The sequence below is a fragment of the Ceratotherium simum genome, chromosome 13 (genome assembly GCF_057802395.1).
Source record: "Ceratotherium simum simum isolate JZ-2026a chromosome 13, ASM5780239v1, whole genome shotgun sequence".
Lineage (NCBI taxonomy): Eukaryota > Metazoa > Chordata > Mammalia > Perissodactyla > Rhinocerotidae > Ceratotherium > Ceratotherium simum.
The window spans coordinates 49,235,647-49,259,783 of NC_141912.1; the positions used below are offsets into that span (position 1 = coordinate 49,235,647).

A 24,137-nucleotide genomic window follows, 5' to 3' on the forward strand; every position below is an offset into this window, starting at 1 on the left:
CGCGCACCGACACACCGCTTCTCCAGCCATGCTGAGGCCGCATCCCACATACAGCAACTAGAAGGATGTGCAGCTATGACATACAACTATCTACTGGGCTTTGGGGGGGGGGGGAAGGAGGAGGATTGGCAATAGATGTTAGCTCAGAGCCGGTCTTCCTCAGCAAAAAGAGGAGGATTAGCATGGATGTTAGCTCAGGGCTGATCTTCCTCACACACACAAAAAAGTTATTATTTGTTTTATTTTATGATGATTACTGAACATTATTTTCTCATATTGGTGTTAAAAATTATCTGCTTCTGGTGTCAAGGTTCACTAAGTATGCACCGCCAGTATGTAGTCCTAACATCATAAAGATGGAGGACTGAAGAGGTTGGAATTAAAACTCAGAAATTGAAGCTGTTTCTGTTATTCCCTCTGTAAGAGATAGCAGTCCACTAATTAATTTTGACTTTGGATGTAAAATTAACTGGTATTATATTATTGAATACCAATTATGTATTAAGTGCAATTACCTCTTGAATGTGTTCAAACAATAAATTAAAATTAGCAGATTCCATCTCTTTATTATTTACAGTTTCGTTTAGTTCAGCTGAGAAGTCAGTATTGCCCATTTGACTCATCCTAAAAATGGTTTGTGGAAAATGCTGGAATAGGGATGACCAAGAAGGCCTTAATATTTCTCTCAGCTTGACTAAACTTTATACAGGCTTCCTCTTGATGCTAGGCCCTGACCTCTCTTTTCTTAGAACATTTATTTGAGAAATCTTTCACTTATCAACTCTTTCTTTGCCCCTTTAATATGTAAATCTTAACAAAAAATCTCTTGCCAGTTTTATAACCAGGGATGTCTTTCTCAAGGACCTGGGAGCCATCGTTTTGAAATGTAATCATCAAGGAAGTTAGCGCCCCTATCTCCCAGTCTCTGTGGGAGGGTGGGAGCCTAACTTCAATGGGCACTAAATAGCAAACACTGATGGCCTAATCACAGAGAAAAAATTTGCAAATTCAAGAGTAACTGAGTGTGCTGGACGTATCCCATTGATCAACCTCCTCACTGATGTCCTCTTGTCCCTTTACACTATCTCACCCCAGTGCTTAGAAACCCTTCCACATTTTGTTTCAGCAGAGTTGAGTGCAGACTAATTTCTGGCCTCTCTCCTCTATTGCAAAAGCCTTAAAGTCCCTCTTGACTGTTTAACTTTGTCCCCAGTGCAATTTTTGCTTTGACAGGGATTAGATAAGAGCAGGGGAGAAATGTTTATGTTGATGATGGGGAGTTATATTTGACTTTGTAAAGGCTAAAGATGTTTTGTGTCTCAGTGGAACTGACAATGATTGCTTTATTCTGCTGACAGGGTATATGCCTTGACTGGAACTTCAGAGCACTGAACACAGGGATGTGGCGTTCTCAAGTTCCAATTATGCCAGGAGCAGAAGCATTCACTTTCTGACCTCAGCAACCTGGCTGTACTCACAAGCAATTATTAACTACCCTTTTTTGGTTATTTACAGAATGAAACTAATGTCTTATGTTTAGTGTGATCCTATTTAAGAGTTGAATTTTCTTCATTGCAGTTTTGAAGATGTTCATGAGCATCCTAGGACAAATTGTTATATGGTTCCCTCCCGCCCCCTGCCCCAACCAGTTAGAACTATTGATTGGTGATACTTAAATGTCTCATATGCCTTGGAGGAAAAGGACATTTCAGTTTGAAGGACAAAACCTTAGAGCATTAAGTGAAGGTCAAATGTTCTGTTCATTTGTTCTGTCTTGGAGAATGGCAGTGAGGAGGTTTTACTCCAGTGATTAGCACAGGAACTCAATCTGACCTGACATGAGAACCCTCTGTGATGATGTGGCTGACTGCTGAAGTAGTGCTGAAGTGCTCGGCAGAATATCATGGCTGGAAAATGCAGAGAAGGGAAGACGGTGCTAAGGACCACAAAATAACACTGAGAACTGGGGTTACGGCTCGCATGCAAAGCCTAGGCCCAGAGCAGAGCACATATCTTGTGAGGCAACGGTCAAGTGGTGAAGCCAATGTCCGGGGTTAGGTCCAGGTCCAGACGGGAAACCCCAGGGGGTGGCTGGATGGGGAATTTCTGCATGAGGCCTGTGAAGAAAAGCAAAACTCCATCTTGGCCAGTGACTCACCAGCACACATCCGGGGACCTGCACAGGTGGACTTGGTGGAGGGTTATAAGATGTATCAGCACAGCTCCACTACTGGCGGCCCGGGTTCGGATCCCGGGCATGCACCGACGCACCGCTGTCCGGCCATGCTGAGGCGGCGTCTCACATCCAGCAACTAGAAGGATGTGCAACTATGACATACAACTATCTGCTGGGGCTTTGGGGAGAAAAAGGGGGGAAAAAAAGGAGGAGAATTGGCAACAGATGTTAGCTCAGAGCTGATCTTCCTCAAAAAAAAAAAAAGATATATCAGCACAAAAAAGTGAAAAATTATCTAGACAAAGACAAAAACTGTCCACATGTGATTTCTCCTACGTGAGAATGTGTGACTTCTAGTCACTTAACCTCTTCCAAGCCTCATGGGCTCTGTCCCATAGTTTAAGCACTGGAAATACAAAATTAAGCACATATGCCAGCCCTACCTTATGAGCTCCCATGAGGGAGACAAGCAATTAAGCAAACATTAACATTTTAATGTGAAAAACGTTATGGCAGGTAAAGCCAAGTGTGTCATGAGAACACATAGTAAAGGTACCTAATGTGATTTGGAGGGTCAAGGAGGGCTCCCCTTTGTATGAGAGCTTTATAACCAACATTTTGTACAAAGGGTGAGAAGAAGGTGGCCAGGCAAAGATGGGAGAAGATGGGAAAGAGGTCATGATGCATTTGAGGGCTGAAAGAAATTTGGCTCTGGCTAGAGCATAGAGCATGAGGTAGGGAGTCTCAGACCCGAGGCCAGAGGGATGAGTAGAAATGAGATCATACTGAAGTATTTTAAGAAGAGAGACTTGGTTAGTAATATTTTTGAACGAAGAATTTGGGAAAATGTCAAGATATCGGAAAAGTGGAGTAAGTTAAAATTGAGGAAGGAAGTCTTCTAGGTAAGTTTTTATTAAAACAACTGAGGTTTTAATGATTATATATATTTCTTAAGACATATTGTGATGAAAATGGTACATTTTTTTCAGCTTCAATTTAATGAGTTTGTGGATACATTATAGAGCAAGGATAGTATATTTGATTGAAATGTTGCATTATTAGAAGTTTCTGCTTCTAGTCCTTCAAAGGAACCAACCAGATCTTTTCGTTCTTGCTCCCAGAGTCTGTAAGTCCTAAACCTGTTGTTTTGCTTTACCACCAGTAAAATGTTGCAGACAGTCAAGTTAGATTTCTTTTTTTGTTTCTTTATTTAGTTTGGAAGTTAACTCAAAAGTGTACTGAGTCACAGAAGACTTCAAAATTCAGAAAAATATCAAAATGCAGATATTTTATAACACAGGGAAAGTATCCCAAATTAGCACTTTGGTTTACATACGATTTCCAGGGAACAGATTAACTCCACAAACAGAGTAACATATTCTTACTACGCCTAGTAACAAGGCAGGATTTTTAGCAAGTGAAAGGTCATGGATATTACCTCTCTCTGCCTGGAAATATTCATTAAATAAAAGCTAACCATTCAATTCAGCAATGTATGTTTAATGTCAACAAGATACAGGTATTGAGCTTGGCTCCACGACTTTGCTCTCAATGGGCTTACTGCCTGGTAGGTAGCTGACAAAGGAATAGGCAGCTATGATACAGTGTCACAATCTATGATAGGATGTTGAGGGAGCCCATGGAAGGAACTCCTAATCCAGCTTTTTGGGTCAGATCTTGCACCTGCCCAGGAAGAAATGCCTAATTGAGTGATGACATCTAACTGGATGATAAACAAAGCAACTTAGGGTTTGAGTTTTCTACCCTATGTTTAGGCCTTATTCAGTTTCAGGTAAGAGTCTGGCTCCCCAACAGGACAAAGTGTGTATCATTTTAGTTTACTCTTAATGATAAATGAATGAAAGCACAGTAAATGATCTTATTTATTTTAAAGAGAAATGCTATATGCAGAATTAGTTGGGAGTGATCTTGGAGGCCAATTAAAGACTTTATTTAGGTCAAAGAAGCCCTCCAAAGAGCAAAATCTCTATCTTAATACAATAAATAACAAGAGATAAGGAATGAATTGGGGAAAAGAGCGCCTTTAACACAACTAGAGGAACCATGAGGATATAGAGAGATTTGGCAGTCACTGTTGAGGCACAAAAATTTTTTTTTTGTATGATATGGGTGTGTGTGTCATTTCTACACAGACCTCTCTCTGTTTTGTTCCCTCGCCAAAGCCCCAGTAGATAATTATGTCATAATTGTACACCCTTCTAGTTGCTCTAGACAACAAAATTGGTTTTATAATATTTTTTTTATTGCGATGGTTTTATGATGATTATATTTTAAGAATATTTCTGTTTGTTTGTCTATGATAAAATAGTATGACTACTCCTAGATTTCCTAAAGCAGAGAAAAACCAGTATGTCTAGAGATGTTTAGAACTCCTGAGGTAAGCTGGGTAAAATCCTTTGAGGATTGGCCACTCTGCAAAAATTTGGACTATTGCTGCTTGTCTTGTAGTCCAAAGAAGCCTCCAGGTCCACATGTGTGAGAAACCAGAGAAGGCCTGGACACAATGTTGGTCAGAGTTCAAAAGAAAAAGTAGTTATTGTTCACAGGGAAAAGGCAATGTCATGGAAAACATAATTTATTCTCTCTAAATACTAACAGCAGTAAGTTGAAGCTGTGATAAAGGAGTCTGGAAAAAACTTTATGTGTGATAAAATAATTGCTCCATCTCTTCACTTGTAAAATGAAGGTTTGGAGTTAGATGTAGCTGAAGTGCCCTCCAGATCATTGTTTTTGTTTCCATGGCTGTTTTTTTTTTTTTTTTTCCTGGTAGAATATGATGTAAGGAAGTGTTGAGAGAAATTGAGCTCATAACACTGTGAATTACAGTAGATTATTTTTTTATTTCCTTTAACTCTGGTTCCAGATGTGATACTATGTTTTTTATGTTATAGTAGGAGTCATTAATACATGTAACATTTTCTTGTATATCGTCCTGTGTGTATGCATGTGTGTGTGAAAATTCGGAGAATGGATTGTGCTTTGTATCTCTCTGTATCCCTTAGTTATCAGTTACCGAAGTCTATCCTTTGGGTGGCTGCTCTTTACCTATGAATGAATGGGTATCTGGAGTGAATGCTCCGCCATTTTTGTGTACGTGGAAAGGCCAAGATGAAATTGCTTATGGTGCGGTTTTGCTAAGACTCTTTCTTAGGAATGGAGAATTCATTTAACATTCTTAGGAATCCAAACAACTATAGAGTAAGTTTATTTAGTTCCTTGGATTTCAAATTTTACTCTAGTGTAGAGCTCTTCTATCTTCTCCTCTCTACCCACCCCCACTGCCCTCCCCAAGAAATCGTAAGAAAAACGCTGGTATTTACACATGTTAAAGCAAAGCTATTCTGGTTGGAGTGAAGTGAGTCTGCCCATTGTCTCCATGCTTAACTCTTTTCTCAAATTCCCGAGGCTCTACCCTAGCCTCAGCCCCAAGGAATCTTCAAGGATTCCTTAAGAAGATATCGTTCCAATGCCTAATGTCCTATAGCCAATTTAAAGTCGGGGAGGACAAACTCTCTCTACTCTTCCATATTTCTGAAGTTTAGTGCCTCATGAAAAAAGTACAAAACCTTAGCACAGTCCTCAGAAAAGGCCAAATCTCTCCAGATTTTTCAAACCACCCTTCTTAAGCAAGATACCTTACCCACTGAAAATGGCATGAAAGCTTCTTCCTTGATAAACTTTCCAGTAGAACTGAGGAAATGCTCAGGATTAAATGTGTCTGGTTTTTCCCACTGTGTTTGATCCCTAAGTACTGAGGTCAGCAAAGTGATGACCTCAGTGCCGTAGAAATAAAAATGTTACTAGTGACAGAGATTAAATTCCTTTCTAAAAATATGGCTCTTTTTTTCAGGATTATTTTGGCTATTCAGGGTCTTTTGTTGTTTCATATAAATTTTAGGATTCTCTGTTCTATTTCTGTGAAGAATGTCATTGGGATTCTGATTGGGATTGCATTGAATCTGTAGATTGCTTTAGGTAACAGGGACATTTTAACTATGTTTATTCTTCCAATCCATGAGCACGGAATATCTTTCCATCTCTTTATGTCCTTGATTTCTTTCAATAACTTCTTATAGTTTTCAGTGTATAAGTTTTTCACCTCCTTGGTTAAATTTATTCTTAGGTATTTTATTCTTTTTGTTGCAATTGTAAATGGGATTGTATTCTTGAGGGTATCATGTTAAGCGAAATAAGTCAAACAGAGAAAGACAAACACCATATGATTTCACTCATATGTGGAAGATAAACAAACACATGGATAAGGAGAACAGATTAGTGGTTACCCGAGAAGGAGGGGTAGGGGGAGGGCAGAAGGGGGAAAAGGGCACATATGTATGGTGACAGATAAAAACTAGACTATTGGCGGTGAACATGATGCAGTCTATACAGAAAACGAAATATAACAATGTACACCTGAAATTACACAATGTTATAAGCCAATATGACCTCAATAAAACAGAAAGGTGGCTCTTTAAAGATGTATGGCGACTTTGGTTGGCAATTTTTCAGAAACAGTGTGTTCTAGAAGGAAAGGGAAGGGGAGGAAGTGGAGAAGTGGTGGGCAGGGCTTGAGATTGAGTGTGGAATATTCATTTACTCAACCAAATTTTTATTCAGTACCTACTAAAAAACACAAGCCTTGGACTCAGAACTGGAAACAAATTCTTACTTAGTCATGTATTTGCTATATGATAACAGCGTGTATTTAACTTCTAATAAATCCCAGTTTCTAAATTTGTATGATGGGAGTTAAATAGTCCTCATTTGGTGACTGTGAGCTTTAGATATTATGAAATGATATTATGAAGGAACCTGGTGCAGTTCCTGGCAAATCTGGGGGCTCAGTGACATTTAGCTCTTTTACCTGCAGAGACTATGATAGTGGACAAGCTAAGTCTAACAAACCCATCAAAACAAATTGTCAAAATAGACTCCCCCACTTCCACAGCTTGCTACATATTCTGATACAATTTAGGGCCATCAAAGGGAGTGATTTCAATTGTGCTATAGGAAAGAGTATTCTGAAAACTAAAAACACAATATAATAATAAGAAGAACAAAAGCCTGCTCCCAAATTAAGGGCAATATTCACTACTTCACTTTAGTTAATCACAGCTTCCTCTTTAAGAAAGCTTTGGAATACTTTCATTGTGGTCAGCTCTGTTGTCACATGAATCTATAGGTTTCTAGTTACGAAAAGCAAACAACTGCTTTAAAGTGTTTTTGTTTTATAACTCTTCCTTCCTTTTATTTATTTATTTATTTATAATTGTATGTTGCTGGGCATTGTACAAGGACTTTCTCCTCCTCATAACAACTGTGCTGGATTATGTATTTCCATGTTACGAAAGAGAAGTTTGGGGTTCAGTGAAATGGAGGGCCCTAAGACCCGGTAGCATGGGAGGTCAGTTAGATGCCCTATAACCGCAAAGCTCTTTCTAGTACAGTTTCTAGATATCTGTAACTAAAATCTTGCCATTATCATTGCTTCCTTGGTGGTCTCCTTTTTTTCTTTTTGACGTTGGTTGATTTCTATTTCCCTTTCAGTTGCTAATCTGATTAATTCAGTCCAACAGTGTGCTAAATGTGTGCTGAGAAGAGAAACTCTAAATATGAGAGCAGCCCCCCTGTTCTCAGGGTATGCACAAGACAGGAAGTGATAGTGTGGAGAAGGGCTCCACAGAACCAGTGGCCCCCACCCTGTGAACTCACGCAGAGGTGGGACCAGAAGCAGTGAACAGACTAGGTATCAAGGAAAAGAATTAGTGCTGTGGGCACACAGTGACCTTATGCCAATTCCTGCCTTCACTTTGGTTTTAGGAAAGATCTATACGTGCCAGTGGACATCACAAGATTGCATCTAGATGTGTTAATATTGGGAAGCAGAAGGCAAGGGCGTGTTTCTGTGGGAGGACAGAAGTGAAGCGTGGAGGCGCTGCTGGAAGGAGGAATGCATGGAGAAAGGGCAGGGCTCCAAACGGTGGCACGCCCCACCTGGAATCTGGCTCCCGTATACACCTACCTTTCTTAAACTCTCTGAACCCCAATTTCCTCAACTATAACATGAAAAATAATACCTTACAAGGCACAGAGTAAATATCACCTATTACCCACACATACATATGTAGACACTTGGTTTTTGTTGGGTAATAAAGAGGGAGACAGGGAGGAAAAAGGCAAGTAAGGGAGGAAGGAAGGGAAGAAGGAAGGAAGGACGGAGAGAGGGAGGGAAGGTGGGAGGAAGGCAGGCAGTCCGAGATTCTCTTTGACAGTTTATGTCCCTGCTTCTGTGATTCTGAGCAGCTGATTTCTTTCCCTCTCCTCTCATCTCCCCTTCTTCAATTCTTACCTTTGGAATATAGTAATTTTTAAAGATAGTATTTGTGGTTGTTGCATGGGGTAAACCTGTAGGCAGGATATTAGCAAATCTCTGCACTTCGTGAATGACAGCATCTGTGTACGGCCTTTGAGTTCGGTGTGCAATTCGAGGCTGGGTCGACCCCACAACTTTGGTGATCTCATCACAGACCTTTTCTGGATAAAATGGAGAAGGTTAGAGTCTGGGGTGGGTGGGGGTGTTGGAACAGTCTTCCCCATTTTCTGTACATGTGTAAGTAAGCCCAAGTGCTCTCTGAGCTCTGGCTCATCCTTTCCCTGCACTGCTTCCACTCTCTAGGCCTCTATTCCCAGGGCTCCTCTGGGGACCTGCATGTCGTGACACCTTCAGACCATCTCAGGATGCTTAGAGAGCAAAATCTACTTCTTGTAATGACAGGACTAAAGGTACAAACTATCCTCAAGGGTACAGATTAAAGGTATCCAGTGTGGCTACAGAATTCTGCTGTTTCCAGTCCAAGAGCTTTCTGAGTCCTCTCCTTCCGGCAATGCTCCGGATCTTAGGAGACTTACTCTGGACCTCAGGATATCGCATCATGAGCAGAATCCCCCAGCGCAGCGTGGAGGCCATAGTCTCTGTACCTGCCACAAACAGATTACTAACAAGGGCCACCAAATTTTCATTGCTGAAATAGTCAGTAGATGTATCTTTCTCCTGAAAGGGGAAAAGGAATCATTAGTGATGAAATAATTTTATACTAGACAACTATAACAAATAACAACATGAATTTAAAAAACAAAGCGTTGCATTCTTTCCTCAGTTGACTGGAATTTTTTTATAATGAGAATGTTGTGCAGAATTTTAGATATCTAAATTATGCTAATAAAGATAAATAATTCTAACAATGGGAAAGGCTGTTTGCCATTTAGGATGATTGGAAATTAGTTTTTAACTCAGTGATTAGAATATTCTCAGCATGATTTCTTTGAAAAAAATGTAATTAAGTAATCTTTCTTGGGTTTGTCAATTGAAACACAATTTTCAAGATTGCAAAAAAGTAGTACTAATTCTAAGAGCTAACATATCTGAGATCTTTTATGTCTTGGTTTTTTTCAGAGAGTGTTATGAAAAGTGATGGAAAATACTTGAGAATGCAAAATATACTAAACAGCATTCTTTGTAGTATACAAATCTACCATTATTGACTTAATTGAATCCAGTTATCTTTCTTCTTTGAAAGGAATATTTTTCCTCCAGATCCTATTAATTAAACCAAATAATAAACAATAAGTTAAGGTAACCCCTGAAAAAAACACCGTTTCCTCCTGCTGTCTGATCAAAACGGCATCAATGAAACTTCTTGGATCATTTTTGTCAAATTTATGATGGTGATCTAGGAAAGTCATCCTTATAAAAGAAAAAAATTCATGTCTATTCCTGAGTACTGTCTTATGACTTTTTAGGAGGAACCCCAAAACAGGAAACATATTGAAAAGCTAAAGGAATAAAAACAACAAAATAAATTAAATATACATATATAATGCTTCTCATAATGGGAATGACACCATTATTTCTGAAGGTGTTATAGAAATAACATCTCATATAGACTTCAATTTTATCTCAGCTAACAATGGCAGACTGAAGTAGACAACAAGATTTCCTCATTTGTCAAAGTTAGGTAACTTAATGAATATTGATATGGTGTACAATAAGTTCTATGTACTCAGAATATTTTGTATATTATGCCTGTAATAATACATATACTCAGAGGTTAGATGAGACATGAAAACAATATTGGCTTTATGGTCAGAGCTATAAATCTAAGTGTTTTTCTTGCAAAATCCCAGGTGTTTCCAGGTCAAACTATTCTGGTTATGTGTAGCACACTAAATTTACGACTAATATTCTCTTGCAGAATCAGAATAATTATTTTTGTAGTTTATAACAGGCTTACTGTATGTATGTCCCATGGCACAGCACCACTTAATTTGATATTCCCTGACCCTTAAAAAGTTCAACAAGGACTTCACTGTTTGCTGTATTTCATGTATTTGTCAGTATATTCATTTTTTGAGAGATAAGCTCTGTATATTTCATCCGATTCTCAAAGGGGTTCCTAATTCTCCAAATGACTTAAAAAACATGGGACACAAAAGGCCACATCTAAAATTAGACATCATAGTTGCCTGATCCAGTGTTCCCCGACACCTGTATTTAGAGTAAATCTGCATTTACAATAACAGAGCCTAAATTACTCCAGAGTGAAATGACATGGTCGATTGTCATGGGAACATGGTGCTATTGAAAATGGCAACTATTTGACAAGGCTGTTTTTTCCTAACTCTAGAAGATAGCAAATTTATCACTCACAGTGTAAAAAATTGGATTGCAGCACTATCGTGAACTTACATGGCTCAGAATAAATATTAATGTTTTATTTAGTACATTATATTTTTTTGTTCCTCAATAGTCCTCCTGTCTTAAAATTCACTCTTCTAAGTGAATTCTACTGAGTGCTCCTTCATTCACTCATGGCTTATCCCATATTCCATGCATAACTAGTGATATAAGTAAAAGATGGATGGCCAAAATTATAGGAATTTACTAAAGTCATATAATGAACCATTTATCGGCATGATTCACAATCCCTGCATCATAAAATATTTGATGCAGTAATTTGTGCTGGAAGAATTATCATGTGTGTTAACCAGGCAGGCTTGTCATCTCTGGACACCAAATGTTCTAGAAAGTGTATATTTTTGAAATGGTGATTCTCTAATAAATACTTTTTCGTGGTCTCTTGAACAATCAAATGTACCTTAGAGGAAGTGAAAGTGAATAGGAAAGATACAGTTACCACAATTCTAGGACCTCCAATGAGTTTCACATTTTCACCAATCAAGGTTAAGAGTCTCAGGACTCTTGGCTATCTTGGTAGTCAAACCGTTTTCCAAACAACACTGACACAATGACGTTAGCCACAGAAGCATTCATTACTGTTTCGAGCTCAAAGGGCTTTCCTACAAGAGAATTTGTTAATCAGATTAGAAATATTCGCATACAAAGCATTAACCAGCTTTGGACTGATTGGGACAGACTGTCAAGTAAAGGATTTCATGGAAGAAAGTGATTATTGGTGACCATGCCTTCTAAGGAGAGGTGAGACGAGAATGGGTCTTGAAAAATAGCCAGAATTTGGTTAAAAGATTGCCACAAGGAAGATTAAAAGTATATGTCAAAGAAAATCTGCTTTTGGCTCAGTTAAAGAAATTAAAATGTGCCAAGTGAGGGACATTTCAGTGTGTGTGTGTGTGTGTGTGTGTGTGTGTAGGGGGGTGGTTAATGCGTAATACCTGGGAAAACATCATTTCAACTACTAGGCTGCATTCAATTTTAAAAGTTTAAAATAGGACATCTAGATGATGAAAAACTGATTCTACTTTAAAGAACTTCATCCAGAGCAATTTCTTGTTTTAGCCTCTTCTGCTACTGGGTCCTGTTTTCCTCAGCATCATTGAAAACTATTTAGATTATTAAATTATTATTATAGGCATATTATAGATTATTATAGGCATTTATTTTTAAGTGAAGAGTATTCTAGCTGCTAAGATGGGAGGCTGAAAGCCTAGGGGAATTCTTGGAGAGAATATGTTTTTTTCATATACAAATGGAAGGGCATGTGGGATGTTGTGTACACAAAGCTCTGAGAAATTAATGTTTGTTAGGAACTTAACACTGAAGAAGGGATAGTTGCTTTTCTATGCGTACTTTCTCCCAACTGCCAAGAGCCTTTCTTTCTAAAGGTACAGACACTGCTGATTGAGCACGTGGGCCCTGAGCCTCTGCTTCTCCTCTGCAGTCATCTCAGGGTTGTCTACCTTTGACCATTTCTCTTCATATTAATTCCTGCATCAGTGAAGATAATATTCAAATGAGCTCATTTTTAATAAGGAGTGAGCTCAATTTATTAAGGACATGAGAAAACTCTTGACGTGAAAATGAGTTGTTGGGTTATTCATCCCACATATTGATAAAAATAATATGGAATTAACTCTATGTTATTTAAAGGGATCAGAAACATACCTATTACTGAAGAACTGTTTCAGACTAGAGGAGTCAAAAGAGACATGACAGCTGAATGCAATGCAGGATCCAGGATTCTCTTTTGCTGTTTAGGACATTAATGGGACAATGGCGAAATCTGAATAAATTCTGCAGGTAAGATAATAATATCATGTCACTGTTAATTGTCTGAGTTTTGAAAATTGTACTTTAATATGTTTGAGAATTATGTGAAAGAATGTTTTTGCTTATTTTAAGAAAACACATTGGGGGCAGGCCCGTTGGTGTAGCAGTTGAGTTGGTGCTCCACTTCGGCGGCCTGGGGTTCAAGCGTTCAGATCCTCGGCGCGGACCTACCCACTGCTCGTCAAGCCGTGCTGTGGCAGGTGTCCCACATATAAAATAGAGGAAAATAGGCACAGATGTTAGGTCAGGGCCAATCTTCCTCAGTAAAAAGAGGAAGATTGGCAACGGATGTTAGCTCAGAGCTAATCTTCTTCACACACACAAAAAAATACATTGTAGTATTTAAGAATAAAGGAACAGCATGTCTGCAAAATACTCTCAAACAGTTTAGAAAAAGAGAGAGAGGGAAAGCAAATGTAAAATGTTGACATTTGGGAAATCTTGGAGAAGAGTAGAAAAACATTGGGAATTATCTGTAATATTCTTGGAATTTTCCTACAAGTCTAAAATTTTGTCAAAATAAATAATTAAAAGTATATTTTTGGTTGACTTTTTTTTTCATGAAAAACAAGGTGTGGTTTTGTTTGTTCTACACACCTCTGTGAGACTCAAAATTCTGTACGAGATGCAGGCATTCCTCTATAACCGTGTCTTCTAGGGTCTGCTTGCCCATTCCAAAGTTCTGTAAGGTGGTCAAGCTGGACCTTCTCATAGTATTCCAAGTTTCACCATGAGAGAAGATAATTCCTTATAATGAGAAAAGTGTTTTAAAATGATTTCCTCGAAGATTTTAAAATTTAATTTGTAAAGACAAATAAAAATTTAAGAGGCCTAATTCTCCCTGTTAAAAGTAAAGGAAGAGACTTTCTCTTAGAGCATTTACTTTAGAAAACTTTGTAAGTACTTTCTCCTCTCTTTGAATTGTACATAAAGCGTTTTGAAAACTAGATAGGTCTTTTTTCATCTTTATGACCCAGGGCTGTCTTTCTCAGGGACATGGGAGCCCTCTCTTTGGAATATAAACCTTAAAGGAGAGAGCGCCCCTGTCTCCCAGTTTGTGTGGGAGGGTGGGAGCCTAACTTCTCTGTGGGTGCCTTGCTCCAAGTTGCAAAACTACCTCCTGTCATAGAGATCTGAGAAGTTTATTCCCTTTGTATAAAGCCAATTAATACCGATAGTCACTCCAATTACCAGGTGAATCCAGGATGAACTATGTGTGATCAATGGTGCTATCAAGTCATCTTACTTAAGGACTAGTTATTGTTTATCTTGAGAAGATTTTTGTTATGAGTTGTATCTGCTTGGTTGTATATAAAAGGGTGAGATTTCTTTCTGTCTTTGCAATTTCTTAGGAGATTATCTGTAATGCACATCACATTCTGATCTAATGCTTATTCAATAATAAAATTGTTTTCTTTCTCTATTACCTTTGTGGAGAGGAGGATTTCTGGGTTGGGAGAAGATTTGGTTTTTAATTATATTTCTCCAACAATTCAATAAGTAATTCTTGAGTATCTACTATATGAGTACATCATGCTAGGTGTGGTTAAGCGATTGATGAACAGCAGAAAAAAGTCTCTTTTGCCAGGGAAAAATGTAGACTGGTAGACACAAGACTACCCAAGTAAAAAGTTAGAAGTAAATAATTACCAAGAGGTGTAATCAAGCTTCCACTTTTATGCTATACATACTGATTTCTAGGGACACAGATTTTTGTAGCATATGCTAGGTGCTCAATAAATATTTATTGAATGAACAGATATGTGAATTTGTGCATGGCTAAAGGGAATAATAATGATCAGATGAGAGAAGATTCTTAGAAGAGTTGGAGCAGATGCTAACTTTTAGAAAAATAAGGGCAGAGAGGGTTGCCAAGGTTTGCCCACATCTTTCCATGGTGGTATTTGTGGTGATGGCAGCATTATTCCTTGTGGTTCAGTTCCCAGCCCCAGCCCTTCCTCCATTTGCACGTTTCTCATTTTTCTATGGAGGTGCAAGAGACAGGGGAGAAATTTCTGACTTTGACTGGTAACCAGAAATAGGAAACCTGCATAGACTAAGGCAACCTAGGTGTTAGAAATGGGGTAGGACCAGCTTTGCTAGTCTCAACATGAAATCCAAAAGAAAGGGATAGATATCCCCAGAGCTGCTGTTGCCATGTCATGTCAGGTTAAGCCTTCCTTTGAAAGGATACTGGTGAACGTTAGATTCTGCTCACATTCAATTCTCATATTAATATAATATTATTCTGTCTATGAATCCTGTACTACATAAAACTCTTTATAACAAATATGTGACTCTTCATACTATCTCATCTTTACATTTAAAAATTTATTTTAGAAAACACTTTTAGAATATTAAGGGCCCACAGAAGTCTTTCAGAGAAAAGCCATAGCCCCAGTCATGTGATTGTGAAGAATGTTAGTTTAGCACCATGAGGAACTGAACATTTTTTAAATAGTGGCACCAGAGTCCTAAATATATTTGTTATGCAGCAAAATAATTTATTAAGGTGAAGTAACAAAAATTCCCAAATGGTTTAATGGTAACAAAAACATTAAATTTTTTGATTTATATGAAATTGAGTAAGGGTTGCTTATACCTATTTGAATGGTTTTGGATTACTAGACTGGTTGGGGAGTGCAATCATTTTCCTCTTTGAATACTATTTCCTATGACCAGTTAAATCACTTAAAAAGTAAAAGACTGCTTGATTCTTAAAATGAATGATTTACTTGAGGGAAAAAAAATATTAGATTTGACATCAATAAAAATTAAACCAATTTTGTATATAATCATAGAATCAGTGAGTAATATGTGAGGTATTGTGGAAAAGAGCAGAGATGCCAGAGGCAAGAGAAAAGAAAGTGTCTCAAATTTCTAGAAGAAATAAAAGATGAATCCTGGAAACTACAGATCAGGGATCTTGAATGAACTGTTTTTCCTCGATGCTGATATCACGAGATTTAGCGTGAATTCCAAGAAAAAGTAATGTTCCAAGGACTAATAGGTGTGGAAAACTGGATTAAATAAAATTAAACAGGCTTTTGGTGTTTTTCTTAGAGGCTTTAATATGCTAATGGACATTCCATGTGTTCAAGAGAGGCCTATAATATGTAGCATTTCTCAAATTCATTTCACTGATGCTGCTTTTTCTGCATAGAACATCTATTAACATCTCATGGAACTAGTTTTTTGAGGACAATAGTGTGGGAAATGCTTTTTGAAAAAGTTGTCGAAGCATTAAAATGGCTTAGTGGTATTCACTAGGAGATAATATTATTTACGAAAAATAATTTCGTAAACTAAACTAATACTTTGGTAAACTAAATTTAATAAAACTAAAGCCAATTTACTAAAAATAATTAATAAAGTGAAATCATTCCCATTTTTAAAGAGTTATTAAATTAATGTTAAAGAGTTTGTATTAAGAATTAATCTAATAACTGTATTAGATTAGTGGAAAGTCAGAAAAGTAGAGTATCTGGATTTCACCAAGGCATTTAGCAGATTCACATGAGCAAGATACAAGTTTATCTAGGTGAAAATATGGTTCAGTGTATTTATAACACTAAGTGTATTGTTAAATGGATCTGTCAGCCATTAGACTGTCACCTCTTTAAGCTGATGGCCTCTGTTCTTATGTTTTATTTCCCTGGCATTGTACTTTTCACTTAGTAGCTGGCTAATAATCATTTGTTTAATAGAAGAAATTATCATGTACAATGAGAATAAAACCATAAAGCATAAATTTTCTCTTATGTAAATCCTATTTGTACAATATATATTGATGAAGGAAAAATTAAACCACACAAGGAATTATGCAAGAGAATACAGTGCAACTGATTTAATAATTTTAACCACTAGGACATATTTTAAATTTGGAGTTCATTACCTTTTCCTTCAAAAAGTCTTTCAAATATAGACACTTGAGATCCTTCCTCAAATTGATCACCATAATTGACCAGGGCGTCTTTCACTGTCTCGTATCCAGAGATCGCCACCACCTTCTTTGGCCCAATTTGGATACTGTAAATGGAGCCATATTTCTGGGAGAGCTTGAGTATATGAGAAAAAGAGAAGCAGCTAAAGCATTGTGCTATGATAAATATGAACCAGATCTTGATCTTTGGTAATTTAATTTCAACAAACTAACCAATTTTTTGATCTTATGAAATGAGAATATTGAACTAGTTCACTAAAGGTACTCCTGTGATTGCTACACCTGTTTAAGCCACAATTATTATGATCATCAGTTGATTGTCCTTATGCTCCATTTTGTTTGAGATTTCATGGTTACAGGGCTCTGATATCATGGAATCCACCCATGGTTTCTCCCTATTATATTTTTGTTTAGTCTCAGAGAATGCCCACCCAGGACTCTAGGAAGACAAAACACTTCTTGACCACCAATAAACATGCCCTATCCCTTGTGGGGTGCTGTGAGCAGAGTAGGCCCAAGTTAGTTCTGCATTACTGTGTGACACTTCTTACTGCAAAAAACATTCTGTTTTCTTTGATAATTAAAAAAAATAAGAAGAGCCAACATTTATTGCCTCCTAACTATATTCCTAGCACCATTATCTCCTTCAATGCACATTACAAACCATCGAAGTAGATGTTATCATCATCTTTGTTGTATAAGCAAGGTACTGTGGCTTCAAGAAGTCGCACAGCTAGTGAGTGGCAATGCTCAGCAAGGAATGCACATTCAGCCTTGCTGGCTACATAGCTTGTGGCCTTAACCTGACTGTGGTTCAAGTAGAGAATGAGATGGGAACTTCTAATGTTCCTTTCTTTAAGGAACTTGACCTTAAAAAAATAACGTTAGAATTGCAACAGGAATTGCAGAAGGGCTCAATGATTTAGGAGGATAATATGATTAAGATTAATATTAAAGAAGTGAAAATTAAAATGGGAAGTTGAGGCTGTGAGGACAGAGTCTCTCAGGCAAGAACCACTGTATACAAAATGGATGTGGCACGTGTCAGGCAAAGAACAAAAATCAGAGAGGAAAATTTTAAGAAAAAAATGGTAGACAGATTAGGGAGAAAAGAGGGAAGGATATTTCATAGGTGAAATTAGCACAGAACATCAGCACAGAGGTGGAAATGAGACAAAAATGAAAGACTAAACATTAAAGAGACTGGTCTGGTAAATACGCAAGCAAAGGATGGGGCAAGTTGAGGAAACAAATAAATATGCTTAGGGCACATGGAATTAGATGAAGGACTTTACTGAAGGAAGGTCTTGTTCTTCGGCAGAATTAACCTTTCACGTGACCTTTGGCTGTAGGAGAAAGTGCCACAAAGTAGTTTCAGAAGATCAGAAAACTCAAGTCCTGGTTTATTAGTTACTGATAAATCAGTTGCTTTCAGTCACACTTATCTGTAAAATTGAGATAAAAATATCATCCCTATTTTCCTCCAGGGTAGTTGTGAGGAGTAAGTGAAACTCTTGTAGCCCTCTGTAAGATAAAAAATACAATACAAATACAAAGTGTTATTATTATTGTTATTATTCTGTTGCCCATTAAAGTAAGGTAATTCTCTTCGGTTTGTCTCCCCTTAGGATTTTCAAACTAAGGTGTTATAGAATACAGCAGAATTCAACTTCAATTACCTGCCTTCCAGAACTTAAAAATTGTAGTTTATGGCAAATGCCAACTATGAGCATTATATCATTATCTACCTCTTTCTTTCTTTCTTTTTCTTTTTCTTTCTTTCTTTCTTTCTTTCTTTCTTTCTTTCTTTCTTTCTTTCTTTCTTTCTTTCTTTCTTTCTTTCTTTCTTTCTTTCTTTCTTTCTTTCTTTCTTTCTTTCTTTCTTTCTTTCTTTCTTTTCTTTCTTTCTTTCTTTCTTTCTTTCTTTCTTTCTTTCTTTCTTTCTTTCTCTCTCTCTCTTTCTCTCTCTTTCTCTCTTTCTTTCTTTCTTTCTTCCTTCCTTCCTTCCTTTCTTTCTACCTTTCTTTCTTGCCTGCCTGCTTGCTTGCTTGCTTGCTTTCTTTCTTTCTTTCTTTCTTTCTTTCTTTTCTTTCTCTCTTTCTTTTCTTTCTCTCTTTCTCTCTTCTTTCCTTTCTTTCTCTCTCTCTCTCTCCTCTCTCCCTTTTTCTTTCTTTCCTTTCCTTCCTTTCCCTCCTTCCTTTCCTTCCTTCCTTTCTTTCCTTCCTTTCTTTCTTTCCTTTCCTTTCTTTCTTTCCTTTCCTTTCTTTCTTTCCTTTTTTCCTTCTCTCTCTCTCCCTCTCTCTCCCTCCCTCCCTCCCTCCTTCTGTCTGTCTCCCTCCCTTCCTTCCATCATCTATCATATCTATCTATCTATCTATCTATCTATCTATCTATCTATCTATCATCTACCTATCTATCATCTATCTATCTTACCCCACAGTCAAGAACTATAAAATCTTTGAAGTGGAAATTAGAGAAATTTGGTCCGGTACTTGGTCTAGCTCTGTAATTTGACAGACAAGGAAATAGAGACTAAATCTTACATAAATTCACACAGCTAAATAATGGCAGAAAATTCTGGATTTCAATTTCTGGAGCCATGATCTTGATTATGCCTTTTGTACACACTGTTTTTGAATGGTTAAGTAAAAGTCTCTAGAGTAAAACTATGATCATAATTCAGTTCCTTCACAGTATGGTATATATGAAATATGTAGATAAATATGGTTGGGATAAAAGATATAGGTTATAAATATTTCAAGATAAAAATGCCACTTTAAATAATTGAAATAAATTTACTAGTATATTTATATTTGCAAATTTAAAAGAAACTAAAAATTAAATTTAAAGCAGCTCAATCAGCTTTGAATCTATCTAGTTACCTCATTATACATATATGAACCAGTTGTAATTACATGTATGCTAATAAACCCACGAGGATAAGAATGATTTAGGAAATCATAAATATGTGTGAAATGAACGATTATGGATTTTTTTTTACCCCCAGCAAGGTTTGATATGGCCTCTTCAGATTGAGAATGTGCAGATTTCCAATAATTGGCAAAGATCTGGGTCCTAGAGGAAAATGTCACTTGGAAGCTTTAGTCATGAAGATTTTAATATTTAAAATAAAAATAAGAATCAGGCTAAGAATTGGAAGTATGACAGAAGAATCAAATCCACTCATTATCTTTAGTAGAAGTAATTATTAAAACAATGGGAATCTTTGTGATTGCAACGGAATCAGCAGCTTCCAATGCAAACCAAAAACATGAAAGCATTGCTAAAAATATTTGCTCTAACCTGTAGTCAGCTATCTATTTTATAATTGAAATGAATTAAGCCGTACACTGCATGCTTGCCTTATTTGAGCTTCTCTCCCGCTTTTCCCTTTCCCCTTATCAGTTTTATCCAGTAAAGCCTGGAGGGATTTTCTTTTCATGTAAAATAGGGATTAGTCTTAAAATTTCAGAGAAATACATGTTTAATCTTCAGTGTGAAATCTACACTTTTACAATACAATTAATTACATTGTTCGCTAAGATACACCATGATCTGTGTGTGGCTGGTCAAATAACAGTGTCACACCAAGAATTTCAAGGTTCTTATACAATGGTGAGCTCATACCCTTCTACCCTCCTAAAAAAGTCTCATGGGTGCCGTGCAAAGAGTACTGATTTTTAACTTGATGAGTGCTGTGCGCAGATCCTAGCAAGTTACTCAACCTCATTGAGGCTTAGTGTCTTCATTTTAAACTGAAGAAAAAAAATAACAATACATAAATTGTTGAATTATCGTCATGAGTTAAGAATTAACAGATATACAGCTCCTGACATATACTTAAAAATCAATACCTTTTGTTTCTTGTTTTTTTCTCTTTTGTTCACTGACAAGCATTCTCATTTGTTTATGTCTGCATCCCTTTCTGTAAGGATTAATTTTTTTTGTTTCGTTGTCACCAAATTTTCCACCTTTTTGTGCTACTGACTTTTAATCCTGTATCTGGGAAATAGCTCATCCTAATTGACTTTCTCAAGAAAAAATATTTATCTTTCCTTTTTGTGTTTAATGACTATGAATAAAGCACTAGATTAATAGAATGGATTAAACAATCTTTTATATATTGCCTTCTTGATAATAATATTTCCTCAGTTTTTACTAGTTGCCATCATATTATATATTTACTTTTTAGTTTATCATTTGTTTGTGGAATTCCCATGTCTAGAACGGTGCTTGGCACTAAATGAATTTAAATTAGTGACCAAATGAAGGTATAAATGAATGATTTAAGTCTTCTAAACCTTTTGCTTCTAAAGAGTCATTCCTAGTAACATAGAATTTAGGGGAACCATGTGACTATGTGTACTAATTTCTGTCATTTTATACATAAGGAAATTGAGACCCAGAGAGTTCAGATTTGGTAAGGGTCATGCAGCTTCTTCCTAACAGAGCTGCAATTAGAACTTTAAAGTCTGCTCCTGGGCCAGCCCCGTGGCTTAGCGGTTAAGTGCGCATGCTCTGCTACTGGCGCACCGACACACCACGTCTCCGGCCATGCTGAGGCCGCGTCCCATAAACAGCAACTAGAAGGATGTGCAACTATGACGTACACCTATCTACTGGGGCTGTGGGGGGGAAAAAAAAAGGAGGAGGATTGGCAATAGATGTTAGCTCAGAGCTGGTCTTCCTCAGCAAAAAGAGGAGGATTAACACAGATGTTAGCTCAGGGCTGATCTTCCTCATGAAAAAGTAAATAAATAAATAAATTAATTAATTAATATATAAATAAGTCTGCTCCTGCTACAATGCTCTTTACACCACGTGGCTTAATGTCACGATACCAAATGTTTTGCACACAGCTACTTGATTCCTCTGCTTGGCATCGTTTTGGATTGCTGGAACATAATCCCAGATAACCGTATCTGGCGGGCACTAATGAAAACCTTTGTGAGCCACATGTTGAACATTTGAATAGTCTAAAAGAGGTTGCTGCAGGCACCAAACAAAGGGCAGTATTTCTTTGCATTTCTAAAAGAAATGCATTCTTTGTATTTCTAAGAGAAAGTAACTTTTATGGGGCCTCCCTGGTGGCATAGTGGTTAAGTTTGCATGCTCTGCTTTGGTGGCCCAGGATTTGCAGGTTCAGATCCTGGGAGTGGACCTATGCACTGCTCATCAAGCCATGCTGTGGCAGGTGTCACACATACAAAATGGAGGAAGATGGGCACAGATGTTAGTTCAGGGTGAATCTTCCACAGCAAAAAGAGAAAGATTGGCAAGGGATGTCAGCTCATGGCCAATCTCCCTTACCAAAAAAAAAAAAAAAAAGAAAGTAACTTTTAACTTTCAGCTTTGTGCAGTGGCAGTATCATAGCCAATGAGGTTTATCTGAGACGTGATTATTGCTAATTGAAAAAAAAAAGAAAGTAACTGTTAGTTTCAGAGCCATCTTTTTAATGACATCCACACTTAACAGTGCTACCATCAAATAAGCTCATTTTCTAAAAACAAAGGGCAGAGGGAGAGACTAAGAAAGAGTGTCCAGTCAGACCAAATAGGGGTGTGTCAGGAATTAAAATGACTTGTAGTTGATTCTTTCAAATTATTATATAATAAGAGGCAATACAGTATATAAAAACAGATCCTAGTGGTGCTAGTATTATCCTAATATTATAAGTGAGAAAAATGAGGTTTTAAGAGGTTAACAGATCTGTCCAAGGTCACATAGTTGGTAAGTGAGAGAATTCGTTTTCCTGATTTCAAAGGTCTTAATCTCTCTGATACATTGCTACTTCCCAATGTTGGTAATTCACACATCTGGCTCTGATTAATATAGCCCCTGGATACTGATTATAGCTAATAATAAAAAAATATAGCCACAAATGTTTCTTGATTGCTCTGCTCCTGAATGTATGAAGAAAATTGCTGGCTATACTCACTCTTATCTTCTGGGATCTGACTTAAGAAAGCTGGGGATTTTCTGTCTACTTCTATTCATTATTCAGAAAGGGGTAATGAAATTTCTGACAATAATTGTGGATTTACCTATATCTCTTTGCAGTTCTACCCATTTTTGCTTTATATATTTTGAAGCTTTGTTGTTAGGGGTATAGGTATTTAGGATTGTTATGTCCTCTTGATTAGTTAACCACTTTATTATTATGAAATTACCTTTTTTATTCCTGGTTATATTCTTTTATCTTAAATGTACTTTGCCCAATGTTAATATAACTCTCCCATCTTTCTTATGACTAGTATTACTATGGTATATCTTTTCCTCATCCCTTTACTTCTGCTTCTTTATATTTAAAGTGCATTCCTTGAAGGCAGCATACAATTGGCTTTTATATTATTTATTTAATCTGACAATCTCTTTCTTTTAATTTGAGTGCTTAGGCCATTTATATTTAATGTGATATGGTTATTTGTTTTCTCTTTATCTCATGTATTCTTTGCTCTTTTTTCCTGTTTTTCTGTCTTCTTTTGGATTGAGTATCTTTTTTTTATAAATTGATTTTATCTCCATTGTTGGTTTATTAGCTATAACTCTGTTTTATTTTAACAGTTGCTTTAGGGTTTTAGTATACACTTTTAATTTATCACAGTCTATCTTCTAGTAATATTATACCATTCTTTATAGTATAAAAACTTACAATAGTATACCTCCATTTCTTCTTTCCTGGCCTTTATTCTATTGTTCTCATACATTTTACTTTACATATGTTATAAAATCCAGAGGACACTGATTTTTTTTTTTTTTTTGTTTAAACAGTCAATTATCTTTTAAAAAATTTAAATAGTAAATTAAAAAAAAATTATATACTTATCCAAGTAGTTACCATTCCTAGTGTTCTTCATTCCTTTATGTACTATATTCCCATCTGTTACTTTTTTTTCTGCCTGAAAGACTTCCTTTAACATTTCTTTTAGTGCAAATCTTATGGTGATGAATGATTTCATCTTTATGTTTGAAAGTGTCTTTATTTCTCTTTTAAGTTTGAAAGATATTTTCACTGGGTATAGAATTCTAGGTTGACAGGTTTTAAATTTCAGTACTTTAAAGCTGTTGCTCCATTGTCTTCCTACTGCATTATTTCTGATGAGTAATCTGTTCTCATATTTTTTGTTTGTTTGTTTGTTTGTTTGTTTTGTTTTTGTGAGGAGGACTAACCCTGGGCTAACATCCGATGCCAATCCTCCCCTTTTTTCTGAGGAAGAGTGGCCCTAGGCTAACATCTGTGCCCATCTTCCTCTACTTTAGGTGGGATGCCACCACAGCATGGCTTGACAAGCGGTGTGTCGGTGTGCGCCCAGGATCTGAACCTGCGAACTCCGGGCTGCAGCAGTGGAGCGTGAGCACTTAACCGCTGAGCCACCGGGTGGCTGTTCTCATCTTTATCTTTGTTCCTTTG

At 36.9% G+C, this 24,137-nt stretch overlaps 2 pseudogenes; one reads left to right on the forward strand and one right to left on the reverse strand.

Moving 5' to 3' along the window:
* Positions 1 to 1,989: 1,989 nt before the first annotated feature.
* Positions 1,990 to 13,494, reverse strand: LOC106800103 (cytochrome P450 2K6-like; annotated as a pseudogene).
* An 8,579-nt stretch (positions 13,495 to 22,073) lies between these two features.
* Positions 22,074 to 22,203, forward strand: LOC147915718 (U4 spliceosomal RNA; annotated as a pseudogene).
* The last annotated feature ends 1,934 nt before the right edge of the window (positions 22,204 to 24,137 follow it).